We start from the raw sequence: 13,438 nt of genomic DNA, 5'->3' as shown, positions 1-13,438 counted from the left end.
CTGCAAATCCAGAGCAGATTTGTAGGACTAATGAACTCTTCACATTTTTTGAAGCAATTTCTTCTTTTGCTTCTTTTCATCTATTTGTTACAATCTTTCTTTCTCCCCACTGTTGACAGTTCTTTTCTTCTCCTTGTGTAGAATTGTGAAAATGTTGGGGCGGTTGTCCCATTCCAGCGTACCCTAATCAGGCAGGCAGAAAGCTGACGGGCTCCCAGATCTACATCACTGCCCCTGTGCAAATAGCTTGTACTGACCTTGGGGCCGAGTTGCTCTCTGATCACCTAGGGGTATAGGAACATAGGAACAGGAGTAGGCCATTCAGCCCCTCGTGCCTGCTCCGCCATTTGATAAGATCATGGCTGATCTGTGACCTAACTCCATATACCTGCCTTTGGCCCATATGCCTTAATATCTTTGGTTGCCAAAAAGCTATCTATCTCACATTTAAATTTAGCAATTGAGCTAGTATCAATTGCCGTTTGCGGAAGAGAGTTCCAAGCTTCTACCACCCTTTGTGAGTAAAAATGTTTTCTAATCTCACTCCTGAAAGGTCTGGCTCTAATTTTTAGACTGTGCCCTCTACTCCTAGAATCCCCAACCAGCGGAAATAGTTTCTCTCTATCCACTCTATCCGTTCCCCTTAATATCTTATAAACTTCGATCAGATCACCCCTTAACCTTCGAAACTCCAGAGAATACAACCCCAATTTGTATAATCTCTCCTCGTAACTTAACCCTTGAAGTCCGGGTATCATTCTAGTAAACCTATGCTGCACTCCCTCCAAGGCCAATATGTCCTTCCGAAGGTGCGGTGCCCAGAACTGCTCACAGTACTGCAGGTGTGGTCTAACCAAGGATTTGTATAGCTGCAGCATAACTTCTGCCCCCTTGTACTCTAGTCCTCTAGATATAAAGGCCAACATTCCATTTGCCTTCTTGATTATTCTCTGCACCTGATCATGACACTTCAATGATCTATGTACCTGAACCCCTAAGTCCCTTTGGACATCCACTGATTTTAACTTTTTACCATTTAGAAAGTACCCTGTTCTATCCTTTTTTGATCCAAAGTGGATGACCTCACATTTGTCTACATTGAATTCCATTTGCCACAGTTTTGCCCATCACCTAATCTATCAATATCGCTTTGTAATTTTATGTTTTCATCTACACTGCTTACAATGCCACCAATCTTAGATATGAGACTTTCTATGCCTTCATCTAAGTCGTTAATAAATTTTGTGAATAATTGAGGCCCCAAGACAGATCCCTGTGGAACTCCACTAGTCACATGTTTTCAGTATGTTTTCAGAAACTCTGAACCCGGTGTGGAATCTCACTCAATGGGAGTGTGAACTGGAGAATCGGCTAGTGCACTTGATTTGTGACACTTACGACCTATCAGTCATTAAAATTAATGCAGACCTCAGCACCGACTTCTCTGATCTGCACTGGGAGGGTAGGATGCTAAAATTTACCCTCTTGTATCTCCAATATTCAATTCTCTATTTCTTCCTCTCCTCTCTGGAAGATGGTGACTCAGGTGGCATCCCAACAGAGCCCAACCGTGTCCTTACCCAATGTCCATGCCCATGGCCATTAGATCAATAGCAGCAACACTAGCCAGGGCACTGAGGCCAATCACATCACAGCAAGCCCTCGGTTTACAGATGCAGTGTCATACAAGATACTTCACACAATAATGGTCCTTTAATAAATCTAAAGTGTGATATTGTAATCAAACACTCCCCGTCTCCTTCTCGGCTTCTATCCACACACCTGGGACAACTGACATCAAATCAAGCTGGGGCCTCTGTCTATGCTGAGACTGTAATTAAAAGCAGGCACTAACCAACCAACCAAACAATGACACAGTGCCAAGGCCTTAAAATGTTACCATCACAAGAAGGAGACCCATGTCTGCTCCTCACCCATCATCGCTCTGCCTGACTGGTCAGCACAGCCAAGAACCTCAACATAAATGGTGCTCTGGGCTGGACCTTACTCGGTGCAACTGTAAATATGAAATACAGTACTTAATTATCTAATTGTAAGCAAACTGTAAATATGGAATTCACTTTCGAACTCTGACAGACTGCAAGTATGGAACAATTCATTATCTATTGGCGACAAACTGCACATCTGGAATAATTTATTATCTGGTTGTTAATGGGAATAATCCATTATCTGAGAGTAGATACAATATATGAAAGAAAGCATTAGCTAATTGTGACAGACTGTACATATGGAATATTTTATCTCAAAGCAGATTATAAATAGGTTAAATTCATTAGCTAACTGGGACAGATTACGCGTGAGAGTCATATGGAGTTGGAGACATATAGAAAGAAAGACGTGGTGAATTTCCTCAGACTTTCTCCTGTTCTGCTGCTTTAACTTTGGCAAACTTGGTGTTGCCACTCTTGATCCACTGGTGTAAAGCTATGAGGGGGCGGCTTGAGGCTTGGCATGTGCTGCTATCCTGAGAGACGGCAATATCATGCACCTGCAACTCCTGGGTGGCTTAGGCCTCATGATCATCTTCACCATCATCATGTTCCTCCTGACTGTATCCTCCCTTGCTGTGGTGGATCTGCATTGAAGGAGGGTAGATGCTATGAATGGGTGTGCATCCTTTGGGATTAGGGAGACAGTGAAGTGGGGGTTGGGGGTGGGGAGTGCGGGAAAGATTCAGCCAGGGTGACAGTGCAGGAGCTCAGTCAGTAACTTGGTGCCAGCAAGATGCCGTCGACCTCACCATCTCAGCAAGAGCTGAGTGCCTCCCCATGAGCTCCATGGCCTTCACCATAAGCGCTTAAGGTTGGGGAACCCCTTCTGGTGCCCTGCCTGTGGTGGGTATTGTGCACCAATTTCTCCTGCAGTTCAGTGTGTGCCAAGTGGCATGGAAGAGGTGAAGTAAGAGATTTGGGGAATGAGGCTGTTAAAGTGGAGGAGGGGTTGTGTAATTTGGTTATGTAATTTGTTTGAGGGAGCTGTGTGGCCATAGAGCAAGATGCTGAGTTAAAGACCCCCATTAGCCAGAGTATACTGTGAAGGGTTAGTTGAGCAAGTATTGCTTTAAGAGGGTGAAGGATGTGCTGGCGTCCAGAGTGGGCAAGGTGTATTATCTTGCTTGTCCTGCTGAGGATGTGGAACATTTTGCGGCACTATTCTGCTCTCCTGGGTGTGAGGGAGTTGGCTGTCATTGCCAAAGCCACCTCCATCCAGGTGGCACAAGCGATAATTCTGGTACGCACACCCAGGAGTCTGTTCATCCTGCCTTTAGTGCCCTCCAGGAGTGCTTGGAGTTCTGACAGAATGAAATTATGTACGTTTCTTCTCTGGCTTTGTGCCATGCCCTGCTGCCCTCTAGGCCCACTTGAGTGCTCGTAATTCCATACAAGTGTATTAAAAATATTGCTAAGACAGGCAGTGAAGTTATTGGAGAGTGAAGTGAAACAGCCAAGCACTGTTCCTCTAATTTCTGCCTGTATACTAGTCTGCTGCTGAAGAATGCAGGCTGAACTTTTTTCTTAAAGGCTGCAAATAGAAGTTTCCTGGTCGTTCAGCTGCCTACACTAATGCCTGCACGAATTTGTATGCAAATAATCAGAAACTCATCTGCATAGACACCAGTAGTGGGTACAACACTTTTTGTAAAGGGGAAACAGCAGTTATTGTTGTTTTCATATCTTCATACTCTTCCCTTGGAGAACAGTGTGAAGTAGTGGAAGAATTTGTAGGCTGATTAACAGTCTGACTGGCCGCGACATGAAGACTCGCTCCATCTTTATACCAGCCTGGTTATTCCTAAACGGTGGGAGGGTTTTATGGGCTCCCAAAACCCAAGCAATGAGGGTGGGTCACCCGCACCCACGGGACGCGAGTATCCCCACTGCAATATATATCGCCATTCCTGGAACTCCCTACCTAACAGCATTGTTAGAGTACCTTCACAACATGGACTGCAACAGTTCAAGAAGAAGGATCACCACCATCTTATCAAGGGCAACTAAGGATGGGCAATAAATGCCTGCCCTGCCAGTGGCGTCCACATCCCGAGAATAAATATATTTAAAAAAATTTGGACCACAAGCGCACCGGTCTCACAGAAGCACATTGTAAAAGACATGGCTGGAGTGGGATACACTGTCAACTCAGAGCAACACACAGAGGTGCTGGTTGCAAATGAAAAAGAAGTTTACAGACCCCAACAGATGGTAATTTTCCGACTTCATGTTTCCAGCAGGTAGCTTCATCTGCCGGGAGTGCATGTTGAAACGTTGGGTGCGCACAAATTTTTGACCGTTAAACAACCAGAAAATCATGTGCAGCACCTACCCAAATTCGTTATACTTATTACTTGATGGCAAGGCTGCTTCCTGAAAATGCAAGTTAAGAAAATTATCCCTAAGGTCTGCAAAAGTCCAAGATCCACCACATTCTCTTAAGTCTGATAGCAATGTATTCATGGGACATTCACTCTTCCAAGCCCCTCACACGATCTGTAATTCCTGTTAATGCTTACCATGAACGTTCACTTATCCACCAGGCAGCTTTAGATGCCTCAGCAACTACCTACAACTCTGCCTTAACTCTTTACCTTTCTGTGAAGCTGCATTGCTTGATATATGTCCATGTACTCACATCTACTCTTGCCTGTACAATGGCCCTGACTTATTCCTGTTTATCATAACAATGCAAACTTCTACATCCGATTCTTATGGCCAACTCGTATGGGAGGACGGGCCATTCGTTCTTTTGAAGCAATAACAGAGGGGTGGGGAAAAGGGAAAATGGACCCCTCCCAAGCTGAAGGTTAGTACCATATCTCTCCTCACTCAGCCATTCACTGCCACCATTGCACACATTCAAGTGCATGAAACTGTGACACCGCCCACCCGTTATAGCCCATTATATGGATTTTTATTCCATTGAAATAACCATCAAATGGAACGGCATCTATAATGGTCGGGCAACCCACTCCACCTGATTAGCTACCAAGTGGGGAAACAAAAATCTACCCCCCTGTAACTTATCTTCCTTATCCCTTCCTACCATTGTAAAAACACACTTGCCTGGAGCTCCCCGACATTTCACAGCAGCCAGTGTCACTCATTCCTACCAGCCTAAACACCAGCACTGGATGTGATGGCCTCCATGGTTAAAACAGCCTGCCTAAACTCATTCTCAAGGCTTAAGGCTGCAAAATGGGAATTTGGGGGAGATGGCACAGAACTGTGGCCCTGGGAGCTGTCAGCCCCTTCAAGAAGAGGGAGAAAATATGAAGAGAAAATCTTTTGGCATCACTACCCTTTGTAAAGCCCTTCATAAATCAATGCATGAGAGAACAGCTCACTGAAATTTATAAACAAGAAATTACACAGGCTTCAGATTGGAGCAATTCACCAAGAAAGGAGAGCACTGGAATTCTCTTTACTGCATCAGACATCCGTGACGCTTGGACTGTCATCTACAGATTTTTCAGGGGGATTTATTGCTTCTTGTGTTAATTAATAGTACTAATTCTGAATACACGAACATACCTTTACGTTTTTAGTATCATAGTATGTTACAGCACAGGAGGAGTCCATTCAGTCCATCATGCTTGTGCTGGCTCTTTGAAAGAGCTATCCAATTAGTCCCACTATCCTGCTCTTTCCCCATAGCCCTGTAATTTTTTTCTCTGCAAGTATTTATCCAATTCCCTTTTGAAAGCCGTTATTGATTCTGCTTCCACCACCCTGTGCATTCCACATCGTAACAACTTTCTGCATAAAAAATGTTTCCTCGTGTGGCCTCTGGCTCTTTTGCCGATCACCTTAAATCTGTGTCCTTTGATTACCCACCGTTCTCCTTATTTACTCTATCAAAATTGTTCATGATTTTGAACACCTCTATCAAATCTCCTCTTAACCTTTTCTGCTTTAAGGAGAACAATGCCAGTCTCTCCACATAACTGAAGTCTCTCATCCCTGGTACCATTCTAGTAAATCTCTTTTGCACCCTTTCTAAGGCCTTGACATCCTTCCTAAAGTGCGGTGCCCAGAATTGAACACAATACTCCAGCTGAGGCCTAACCATTTTTTTTTAATAAAGGTTTAACATACCTTCTTTGCTTTTATACTTTATGCCTCTATTAATAAATCCCAGGATCCCATATGCTTTTTTAACAGCCTTTCCAACTTGTCCTGCCTCCTTCAAAGATTTGAATACATAAACCCTCAAGTCTCTCTGTTCCTGTACCCTCTTTAAAATTGTACCATTTAGTTTAAATTGCCGCTCCTCATTCTTCCTACCAAAATGTATCACTTCTCTGTGTTAAATTTCATCTGCCATGTGTCTGCCCATTTCACCAGTCTATGTCCTCCTGAAGTTTGTTACTATCCTCCACATTGTTTACTACGTTCCTGAGTTTCATGTCATCTGCAAACTTTGAAATTATATGCTACATATCCAAGTCCAGGTCATTAATATATATCAAAAAGAGCAGTGGTCCTAATACTAACTCCTGGAGAACAACACTGTATACTTCCCTCCAGCCTGAAAAACAGCCGTTCACCACTACTGTCTGCTTTCTGTCCCTTAGCCAATTTTGCATCTATGCTGCCGTTAGCACTATTTGGTGTTAAAACCTCCAGCGTGATTAATCAAAGCTATCCAGGAGACCTTCACCATGGTGATACATTTTCAGAGGACAGCATGCACTAGTCTTCATAATGCAGCCCTATAGAAATCCAATTTTAGAATCCCATTTGCTCACTTACTGGGGAAACTACAGGGGAATGTACAATAATCAAAAGGTTTGAAACTTGCACATCCCAGAAAAATGTACAAATCATGGGCAAATATTTTCACAATCTTTTCTGATAGTCATTAGATGATTTAGGCAATTGCTGAATGTCCCACAAATGCTGTGGAGATGTGAGAAGAAAGAAAGGACTTGCATTTAAATATAACAACTTGTATTTATATACAACTTGTATTTATATACAACAACAACTTGCATTTATATACAAGAACAACTTGCATTTATATAGCACCTTTAAATCCTCAGGACATCCCAAAGTGCTTCACAATCAATTCTTCACATCTTCAACTTGAAACTGCATTGATTTTTGTTGAGTGGGAATAATCAATCTGTAAATATAAATTGAATAAGTCACATTTTATATGCAATTATAATATGTGTTTGTACGTGAAAGAGGAAGTATAATTTACTGAATTGCGCCCTAATCCAGAGTGTTATCGAGGGAGATGTCAGTATGTTTAGAGAACTGCTTCATCACAGACCTGGGGGAATTTCATTATGAAATAGGCATATCTTCTTTTGCAACTGTGTTTAGAGATTTATTTGCAAACCACTAAATAACACACTTGTATGCAAACAGTCCTTATAATATGAGATCCATGGCTTTATGAATAGAGGCAGAGGGTATAAAAGCAGGGAAGTTATGATAAACCTTTAAAAATCACTGGTTAGGCCTCAGCTACAGCATTGCATCCAATTCTGTGCACCACACTTTCAGAAGGATGACAAGACCTTGGAGGGGGTGCAGAGGCGATTACCAGAATGGTACAAGATATGAGAGATTTCAGTTATTGGAGAGACTAGAGAAGCTGGGGTTGTTCTCCTTAGAGCAGAGAAGGTTAAGGGGAGATTTAATAGAGGTGTTCAAAATAATGAAGGGTTTAAATAGAGTAAATAAGGAGAGATTATTTCCACTGGCAGGAGGGTCGGTACCAGAGGACACAGATTTAAGATAATTGTCAACAAATCCAGGGGGGAAATGAGGAGAATTTTTTTTATGCAGTGATTTGTTATGATCTGCGATGCACTGCCTGAAAGGGTGGTGGAAGCAGATTCAATAACAACTTTCAAAAGGGAATTGGATAAATATTTGAAAAGGAGAAATTTGAAGGGCAATGGGGAAAGTGCAGAGGATTGGGACTGATGAGATAGGTCTTTCAAAGAGCCGGCACAGGCATGATGGTCTGGGCACAAATGCAGAGGAAATTCAAGGACATGGAATTGCAAACTCAGATACACAACCATACAATGAAACAGATATTGAAGGGCACTGCCCACGGTTTTCTAACCATTAAACTGAGACGACACTGCCCACAGTTTCCTAACCAGTAATGGCACATTTTCAGAGATTCCGTCCCCAGCGTGGAATGTCACTTGACGGGAGCACAGATCAGACTGAGGTCAGTGCGCCTGATCCTGTCAGGGGTGGAATCTCTGAAATTACACAGGTTCAGAGTCTGAGGGCTCAATTTTGAAATGGTGGCGGGATGGCAGTTGAGGGGGGGGGGGGGGGGGGAGGTGCGCGTGGCAAACTCAAATTAAAAAAAACTTACCTTTTCCGACGCGATCACGATGTAATTGATGGTGATTAAAGTTGTTTCCGGTTTTCGCGCCTGGCAGTCAGCCTGATTGACAGGCTGGCTGCCGACAGGAGCTGAAACTTCGAGGCGTGGGGGAAGAGAAAGAGAGAGAGACAGAGAAGCCATCCGGCGCTGGAACAGAGCGTGGTGGGCACTGAAGATCGGGATGGGGGGGGGGGGGAAGAGGGGAAGATCGGGGGGAGCGGGGAAGATCGGGGGGGGGGGAAGAGGGGGAGATCGGGGAGGTAGAGGGGGAGATCAGGCGGGGGAGAGGGTAGATATCAGAGACGGGGACTTCGGACATTGGAGCAGGGGGTGCAGCTGACATCGGTGGAAAGGTAGGTTTATTTTGTTTTTTTAACTTTGTGCAATGGTTTTTTATTTAACTTATTTACTTTATTTTTGCCTGATCTGGCATGAATCAGAAACCGTGGGGAAAGCCGCCCAGGAAAGTTTAAAATCGGTTTAACTATCCACTATGTCAGAAATAAAGTACCTTAAGTACCTCAGTGACATACATTTGGTTCTTTAACTATCATTCCACCGGCTTTAATTGCCGATGGGACTTCCGCATTCAGGAAGCGCGCGCAGACACATGCGCGTCTGAGGGAAACCCGGAAGTCAGCAGGTTGGGGCAGGCTTCCTCACCTGCTCGGGATCTTCCCGATGTTCGCAGCCCCCCACCCCTAATGCACCCACAATTTCATTTGAAAATCGGGGTCTTAATATTTTCAAAAGGGACCTATGGGATGATTTTAAATCCCAAGAACGGGTGGGTTGGGGATGGGTGGGAGTTGAAAATAGTTGCATTTTGTGTCGTGACCACAACCCGGTTTTATTTCTAGGTTTAACGTCAGCGCGTAAAATTACAGGCTTCCCACTGGGAATGCAAAGTCCGAAAATTTTGCGGTAGCGAACCAACTTCCACCCGCCCCCAGCCAACCTGTTCTTGGGGTTTAAAATCACCCCCTGGTGTCTGACCTGGGAGGGGGGTATAACCTATGAAGTTTGGTTTCATACTGATGAAGCATTTTCAGAATATGAAGGGTAACTAAAATCATCATTTTCTAGCGTAGCTGGAGGGGGTGTGAAGAAAGATAGAACGAGGAGGATTTAAAAATGTAGCCGTCAGGATTTTTCGCCTTCGGGAATGTGTTTGAATCTCAGTAATGGACTATTTCCACACGTGAGTGCAGGTAGTTTTACAGAAGATTTAAAGATGTTTGTCCCAGAAATGGAAATGAATTCTTTTGGGAATAGCCCTGATTGACAGCAGCTAGGTACCCAGGTGCAGTCTGATTTACTTGGTCTGTATGTGGCCAGACATTAGCCTCACCGAAACATGTTTACCCCCTGCTCAGCCGCCTGTTGACGAAACTGGAGATTCTGATACAGAGGGTGGAGTGGAGGAGGCTCAAATACCATCAGTGCGTTTTTAACCATTAAACTCAGGAGTGCATTGCCCACGACTTTTTAACAATTAATCTCAGGCGGCACTGCCCACGGTTTTCTAACCATTAAACTGAGACGACACTGCCCACAGTTTTCTAACCATTAAACTCAGGTGTGCATTGTCCACAGTTTCCTCATTATTAAACTCAGACAACATTGCCCACAGTTTTATAACAATTAAATGCAAACAACACTGCCCACAGTTTCCGGGGGCACTGCCCGCAGTTGACAAACCATTAAACTCAGGTAATATTTCCCACAGTTTTCTAACCATAAAAAATAAGGGACATTGCCCACAGTTTTCTAACCATTAAACTCAAGTGTGCACTGGCCACAGTTTTCAAACCTGCAAACTCAGACAATACTGCCCACGTTTTCTAACCATTAAAATCAGACAACACTGCCCAGTTTTCTAACCATAAACTCAGGCAAAACTGCCCACAGCTTTCTAACCAATAAACTCAGGAGTGCATTGACTGTAGATTTTTAACCACTAAACTCAGGAGTGCATTGTGCACAGTTTTCTAGCCATTAAATTCAGAAAACATTGCCCACCATTTTCGAACCATTAAACTCGGATGACACAGTCCACAGTTTTCTAACCATTAAACTGAGACGACACTGTCCAAAGTTTTCTAACCATTAAACTCGGGTCTGCACTGCCCACAGTTTTCTAACCATAAAACTGAGGAACGTACTGCCCACAGTTTTTTAACCATTAAACTCAGGTATGTACTGTCCACAGTTTTCTAACAATGAAACTCAGGAATTTACTGCCCACAGTTTTTTTAACCATTAAACTCAGGTATGAACTGTCCACAGTTTTCCAACCATTCAACTCAGGCATGCACTGTCCACAGTTTTCTAACCAAAAACTCAGGTATGCACTGCCCACAGTATGCGAACCGATAAACTCAGATATGGACTGTACACAGTTTTGCAACCATTAAACTCAGGTATGCACTGTCCACAGTTTTCCAACCATTAAACTCAGGAATGTACTGCCCACAGTTTTCTAATCATTAAACTCAGGTATGCACTGCCCACAGTTTTCCAACCTATAAACTCAGACATGTACTGCCCACAGTTTTCTAACCATTAAACTCAGGTATGTACTGTCCACAGTTTTCCAACCATTAAAGTCAGGCATGTACTGCCCACAGTTTTCTAAACATTAAACTCAGGTATATATTGTCCACAGTTTTCGAACCATTAAAATCAGGTATGGACTGTCCACAGTTTTCTAACCATTAAACTCAGGTATGCACTGTCCACAGTTTTCGAACAATTAAACTCAGGTATGTACTGCCCACAGTTTTCGAACCATTAAACTCAGGCATGTACTGCCCACAGTGTTGCAACCATTAAACTCAGGTATGTACTGTCCACAGTTTTCCAACCCATAAACTCAGGTATGTACTGCCCACAGTTTTCCAACCCATAAACTCAGGTATGTACTGCCCACAGTTTTCTAACCATTTAACTGAGGTATGTACTGTCCACAGTTTACTAACCAAAAAAATTGTATGTACTGTCCACAGTTTTCCAACCCATAAACTCAGGCATGCACTGCCCACAGTTTCCAAACCATTAAACTCAGGTATGTACTGCCCATAGTTTTCCATCCATCAAACTCAGGTATGTGCTGTCCACAGTTTTCTGAACTATGAACGCAGGGATGTAATGCCCACAGTTTTCTAACCTATAAACTCAGGTCTGTTCTGTCCAGAGTTTTCTAACCTGGAAACTCAGGTGTGTGCAGCCCACAGTTTTCCAATCGATAAACTCAGGAAAGCACTGTCCACAGTTTTACAACCTATCAACTCTGGTATGTACTGTCCACAGTTTTCTAACCTATCAACTCTGGTATGTGCTGCCCACAGTTTTCTAACAATTAAACTCAGGTATTTATGCCCACAGTTTTCTAACCAATAAACTCAGGTATGTACTGTCCACAGTTTTGCAACCATTAAACTCAGGTATGCACTACCCACAGTTTTCAAACCATTCAACTCAGGTATTTATTGCCCACAGTTTTCTAACCTATTATCTCAGGTATGTACCACCCACAGTTTTACAACCATTAAACTCAGGTATGTACTGCCCACAGTTTTCCAAACTATAAACTCAGGTATGTACTGTACACAGTTTTCGAACCATGAAACTCTGGTGTGTACTGCCCACAGTTTTCTAACCAATAAACTCAGGTATGTGCTGCCCACAGTTTTCAAACAATTAAATTCAGGTGTGTACTGCCCACAGTTTTCTGACCATTAAACTCATGTATGCACTGTCCACAGTTTTGCAAACTGTAAACTCAGGTATGAACAGCCCACAGTTTTCTTACCATTAAACTCAGGTGTGGGCTGTTCACAGTATTTTTAACCATTAAACTCAGTTATGTACTGCCCACAGTTTTCTAACCATGAAACTCAGGTATGTACTGTCCAGAGTTTTCCAACCAAGAAACTCAGGAATGTGCTGTCCACAGTTATCGAACCAATAAACTCAGATATGTACTGCCCACAGTTTTCTAACCATTTAATTCAGGTATGTACTGTCCACCGTTTTCCAACCATTAAACTCAGGTATTTGCTGCCCACAGTTTTCTAACCATTAAACTCAGGTATGTCCTGTCCACAGTTTTACAACCTATAAAGTCAGGTATGTACTGCCCACAGTTTTCTTACCATTAAACTCAGGTATGTACTGCCCACAGTTTTCCAACCATTAAACTCAGGTCTGTGCTGCCCACAGTTTTCTATCCTATAAACTCAGGTATGTGCTGTCCACAGTTTTCCAACCTTTTAACTCAGTTATGTACTGCCCACAGTTTTCCAAGCATTAAACTCAGGTCTGTGCTGCCCACAGTTTTCTAACCTATCAACTCAGGTATGTGCTATCCACAGTTTTCCAACCTTTTCACTCAGGAATGTACTGTCCACAGTTTTCGAACCATTAAACTCAGGTATGGACTGTACACAGTTTTGCAACCATTAAACTCAGGTATGTACTGTCCACAGTTTTCCAACCATTAAACGCAGGTATGCACTGTCCACAGTTTTCTTACCATTGAACTCAGGGATGTACTGCCCACAGTTTTCTAATCATTAAACTCAGGTATGTACTGTCCACAGTTATCGAACCAATAAACTCAGGAATGTACTGTCCACGGTTTTCTGACCATTAAACTCAGGTATGCACTGCCCACAGTTTTCCAAACAATAAACTCAGGTATGCACAGACCACAGTTTGCTAACCATTAAACTCAGGTATGGGCTGTCCACAGTTTTCCAACCAATAAACTCAGGTATGTCCTGCCCACAGTTTTTCAACCTACAAACTCAGGTATGTACTGTCCACAGTTTTCTCACCGATAAACTCAGGTCTGTGCTGCCCACAGTTTTCCAACCATTAAACGCATGTATGCACTGTCCACAGTTCTGCAAACTGTAAACTCAGGTATGAAAAGCCCACAGTTTTCTTACCATTAAACTCAGGTGTGGGCTGTTCACAGTATTTTTAAACATTAAACACAGGAATGTACTGTCCACAGTTTTCTAACCATTAAACTCAGGTACGTACTGTCCAC

At 43.1% G+C, this 13,438-nt stretch overlaps 1 long non-coding RNA gene across 3 annotated transcripts in view; it reads right to left on the bottom strand.

Annotated features, from left to right (window-relative positions):
- Positions 1-13,438, bottom strand: part of LOC137323071 (uncharacterized) — a 494,135-nt gene that overhangs the window by 78,954 nt on the left and 401,743 nt on the right. For all 3 annotated transcript variants that reach the window (XR_010963292.1, XR_010963290.1, XR_010963291.1), the window contains one exon: positions 7,047-7,143. This is a non-coding gene — a long non-coding RNA (uncharacterized lncRNA). The remainder of the gene's footprint in view (positions 1-7,046; positions 7,144-13,438) is intronic.

This window comes from Heptranchias perlo, chromosome 6, assembly GCF_035084215.1.
Source record: "Heptranchias perlo isolate sHepPer1 chromosome 6, sHepPer1.hap1, whole genome shotgun sequence".
Taxonomy (NCBI): Eukaryota; Metazoa; Chordata; class Chondrichthyes; order Hexanchiformes; family Hexanchidae; genus Heptranchias; species Heptranchias perlo.
The sequence above is the reverse complement of the archived record's forward strand: the minus strand, read 5'-3'. Positions and strand labels throughout refer to the sequence as shown.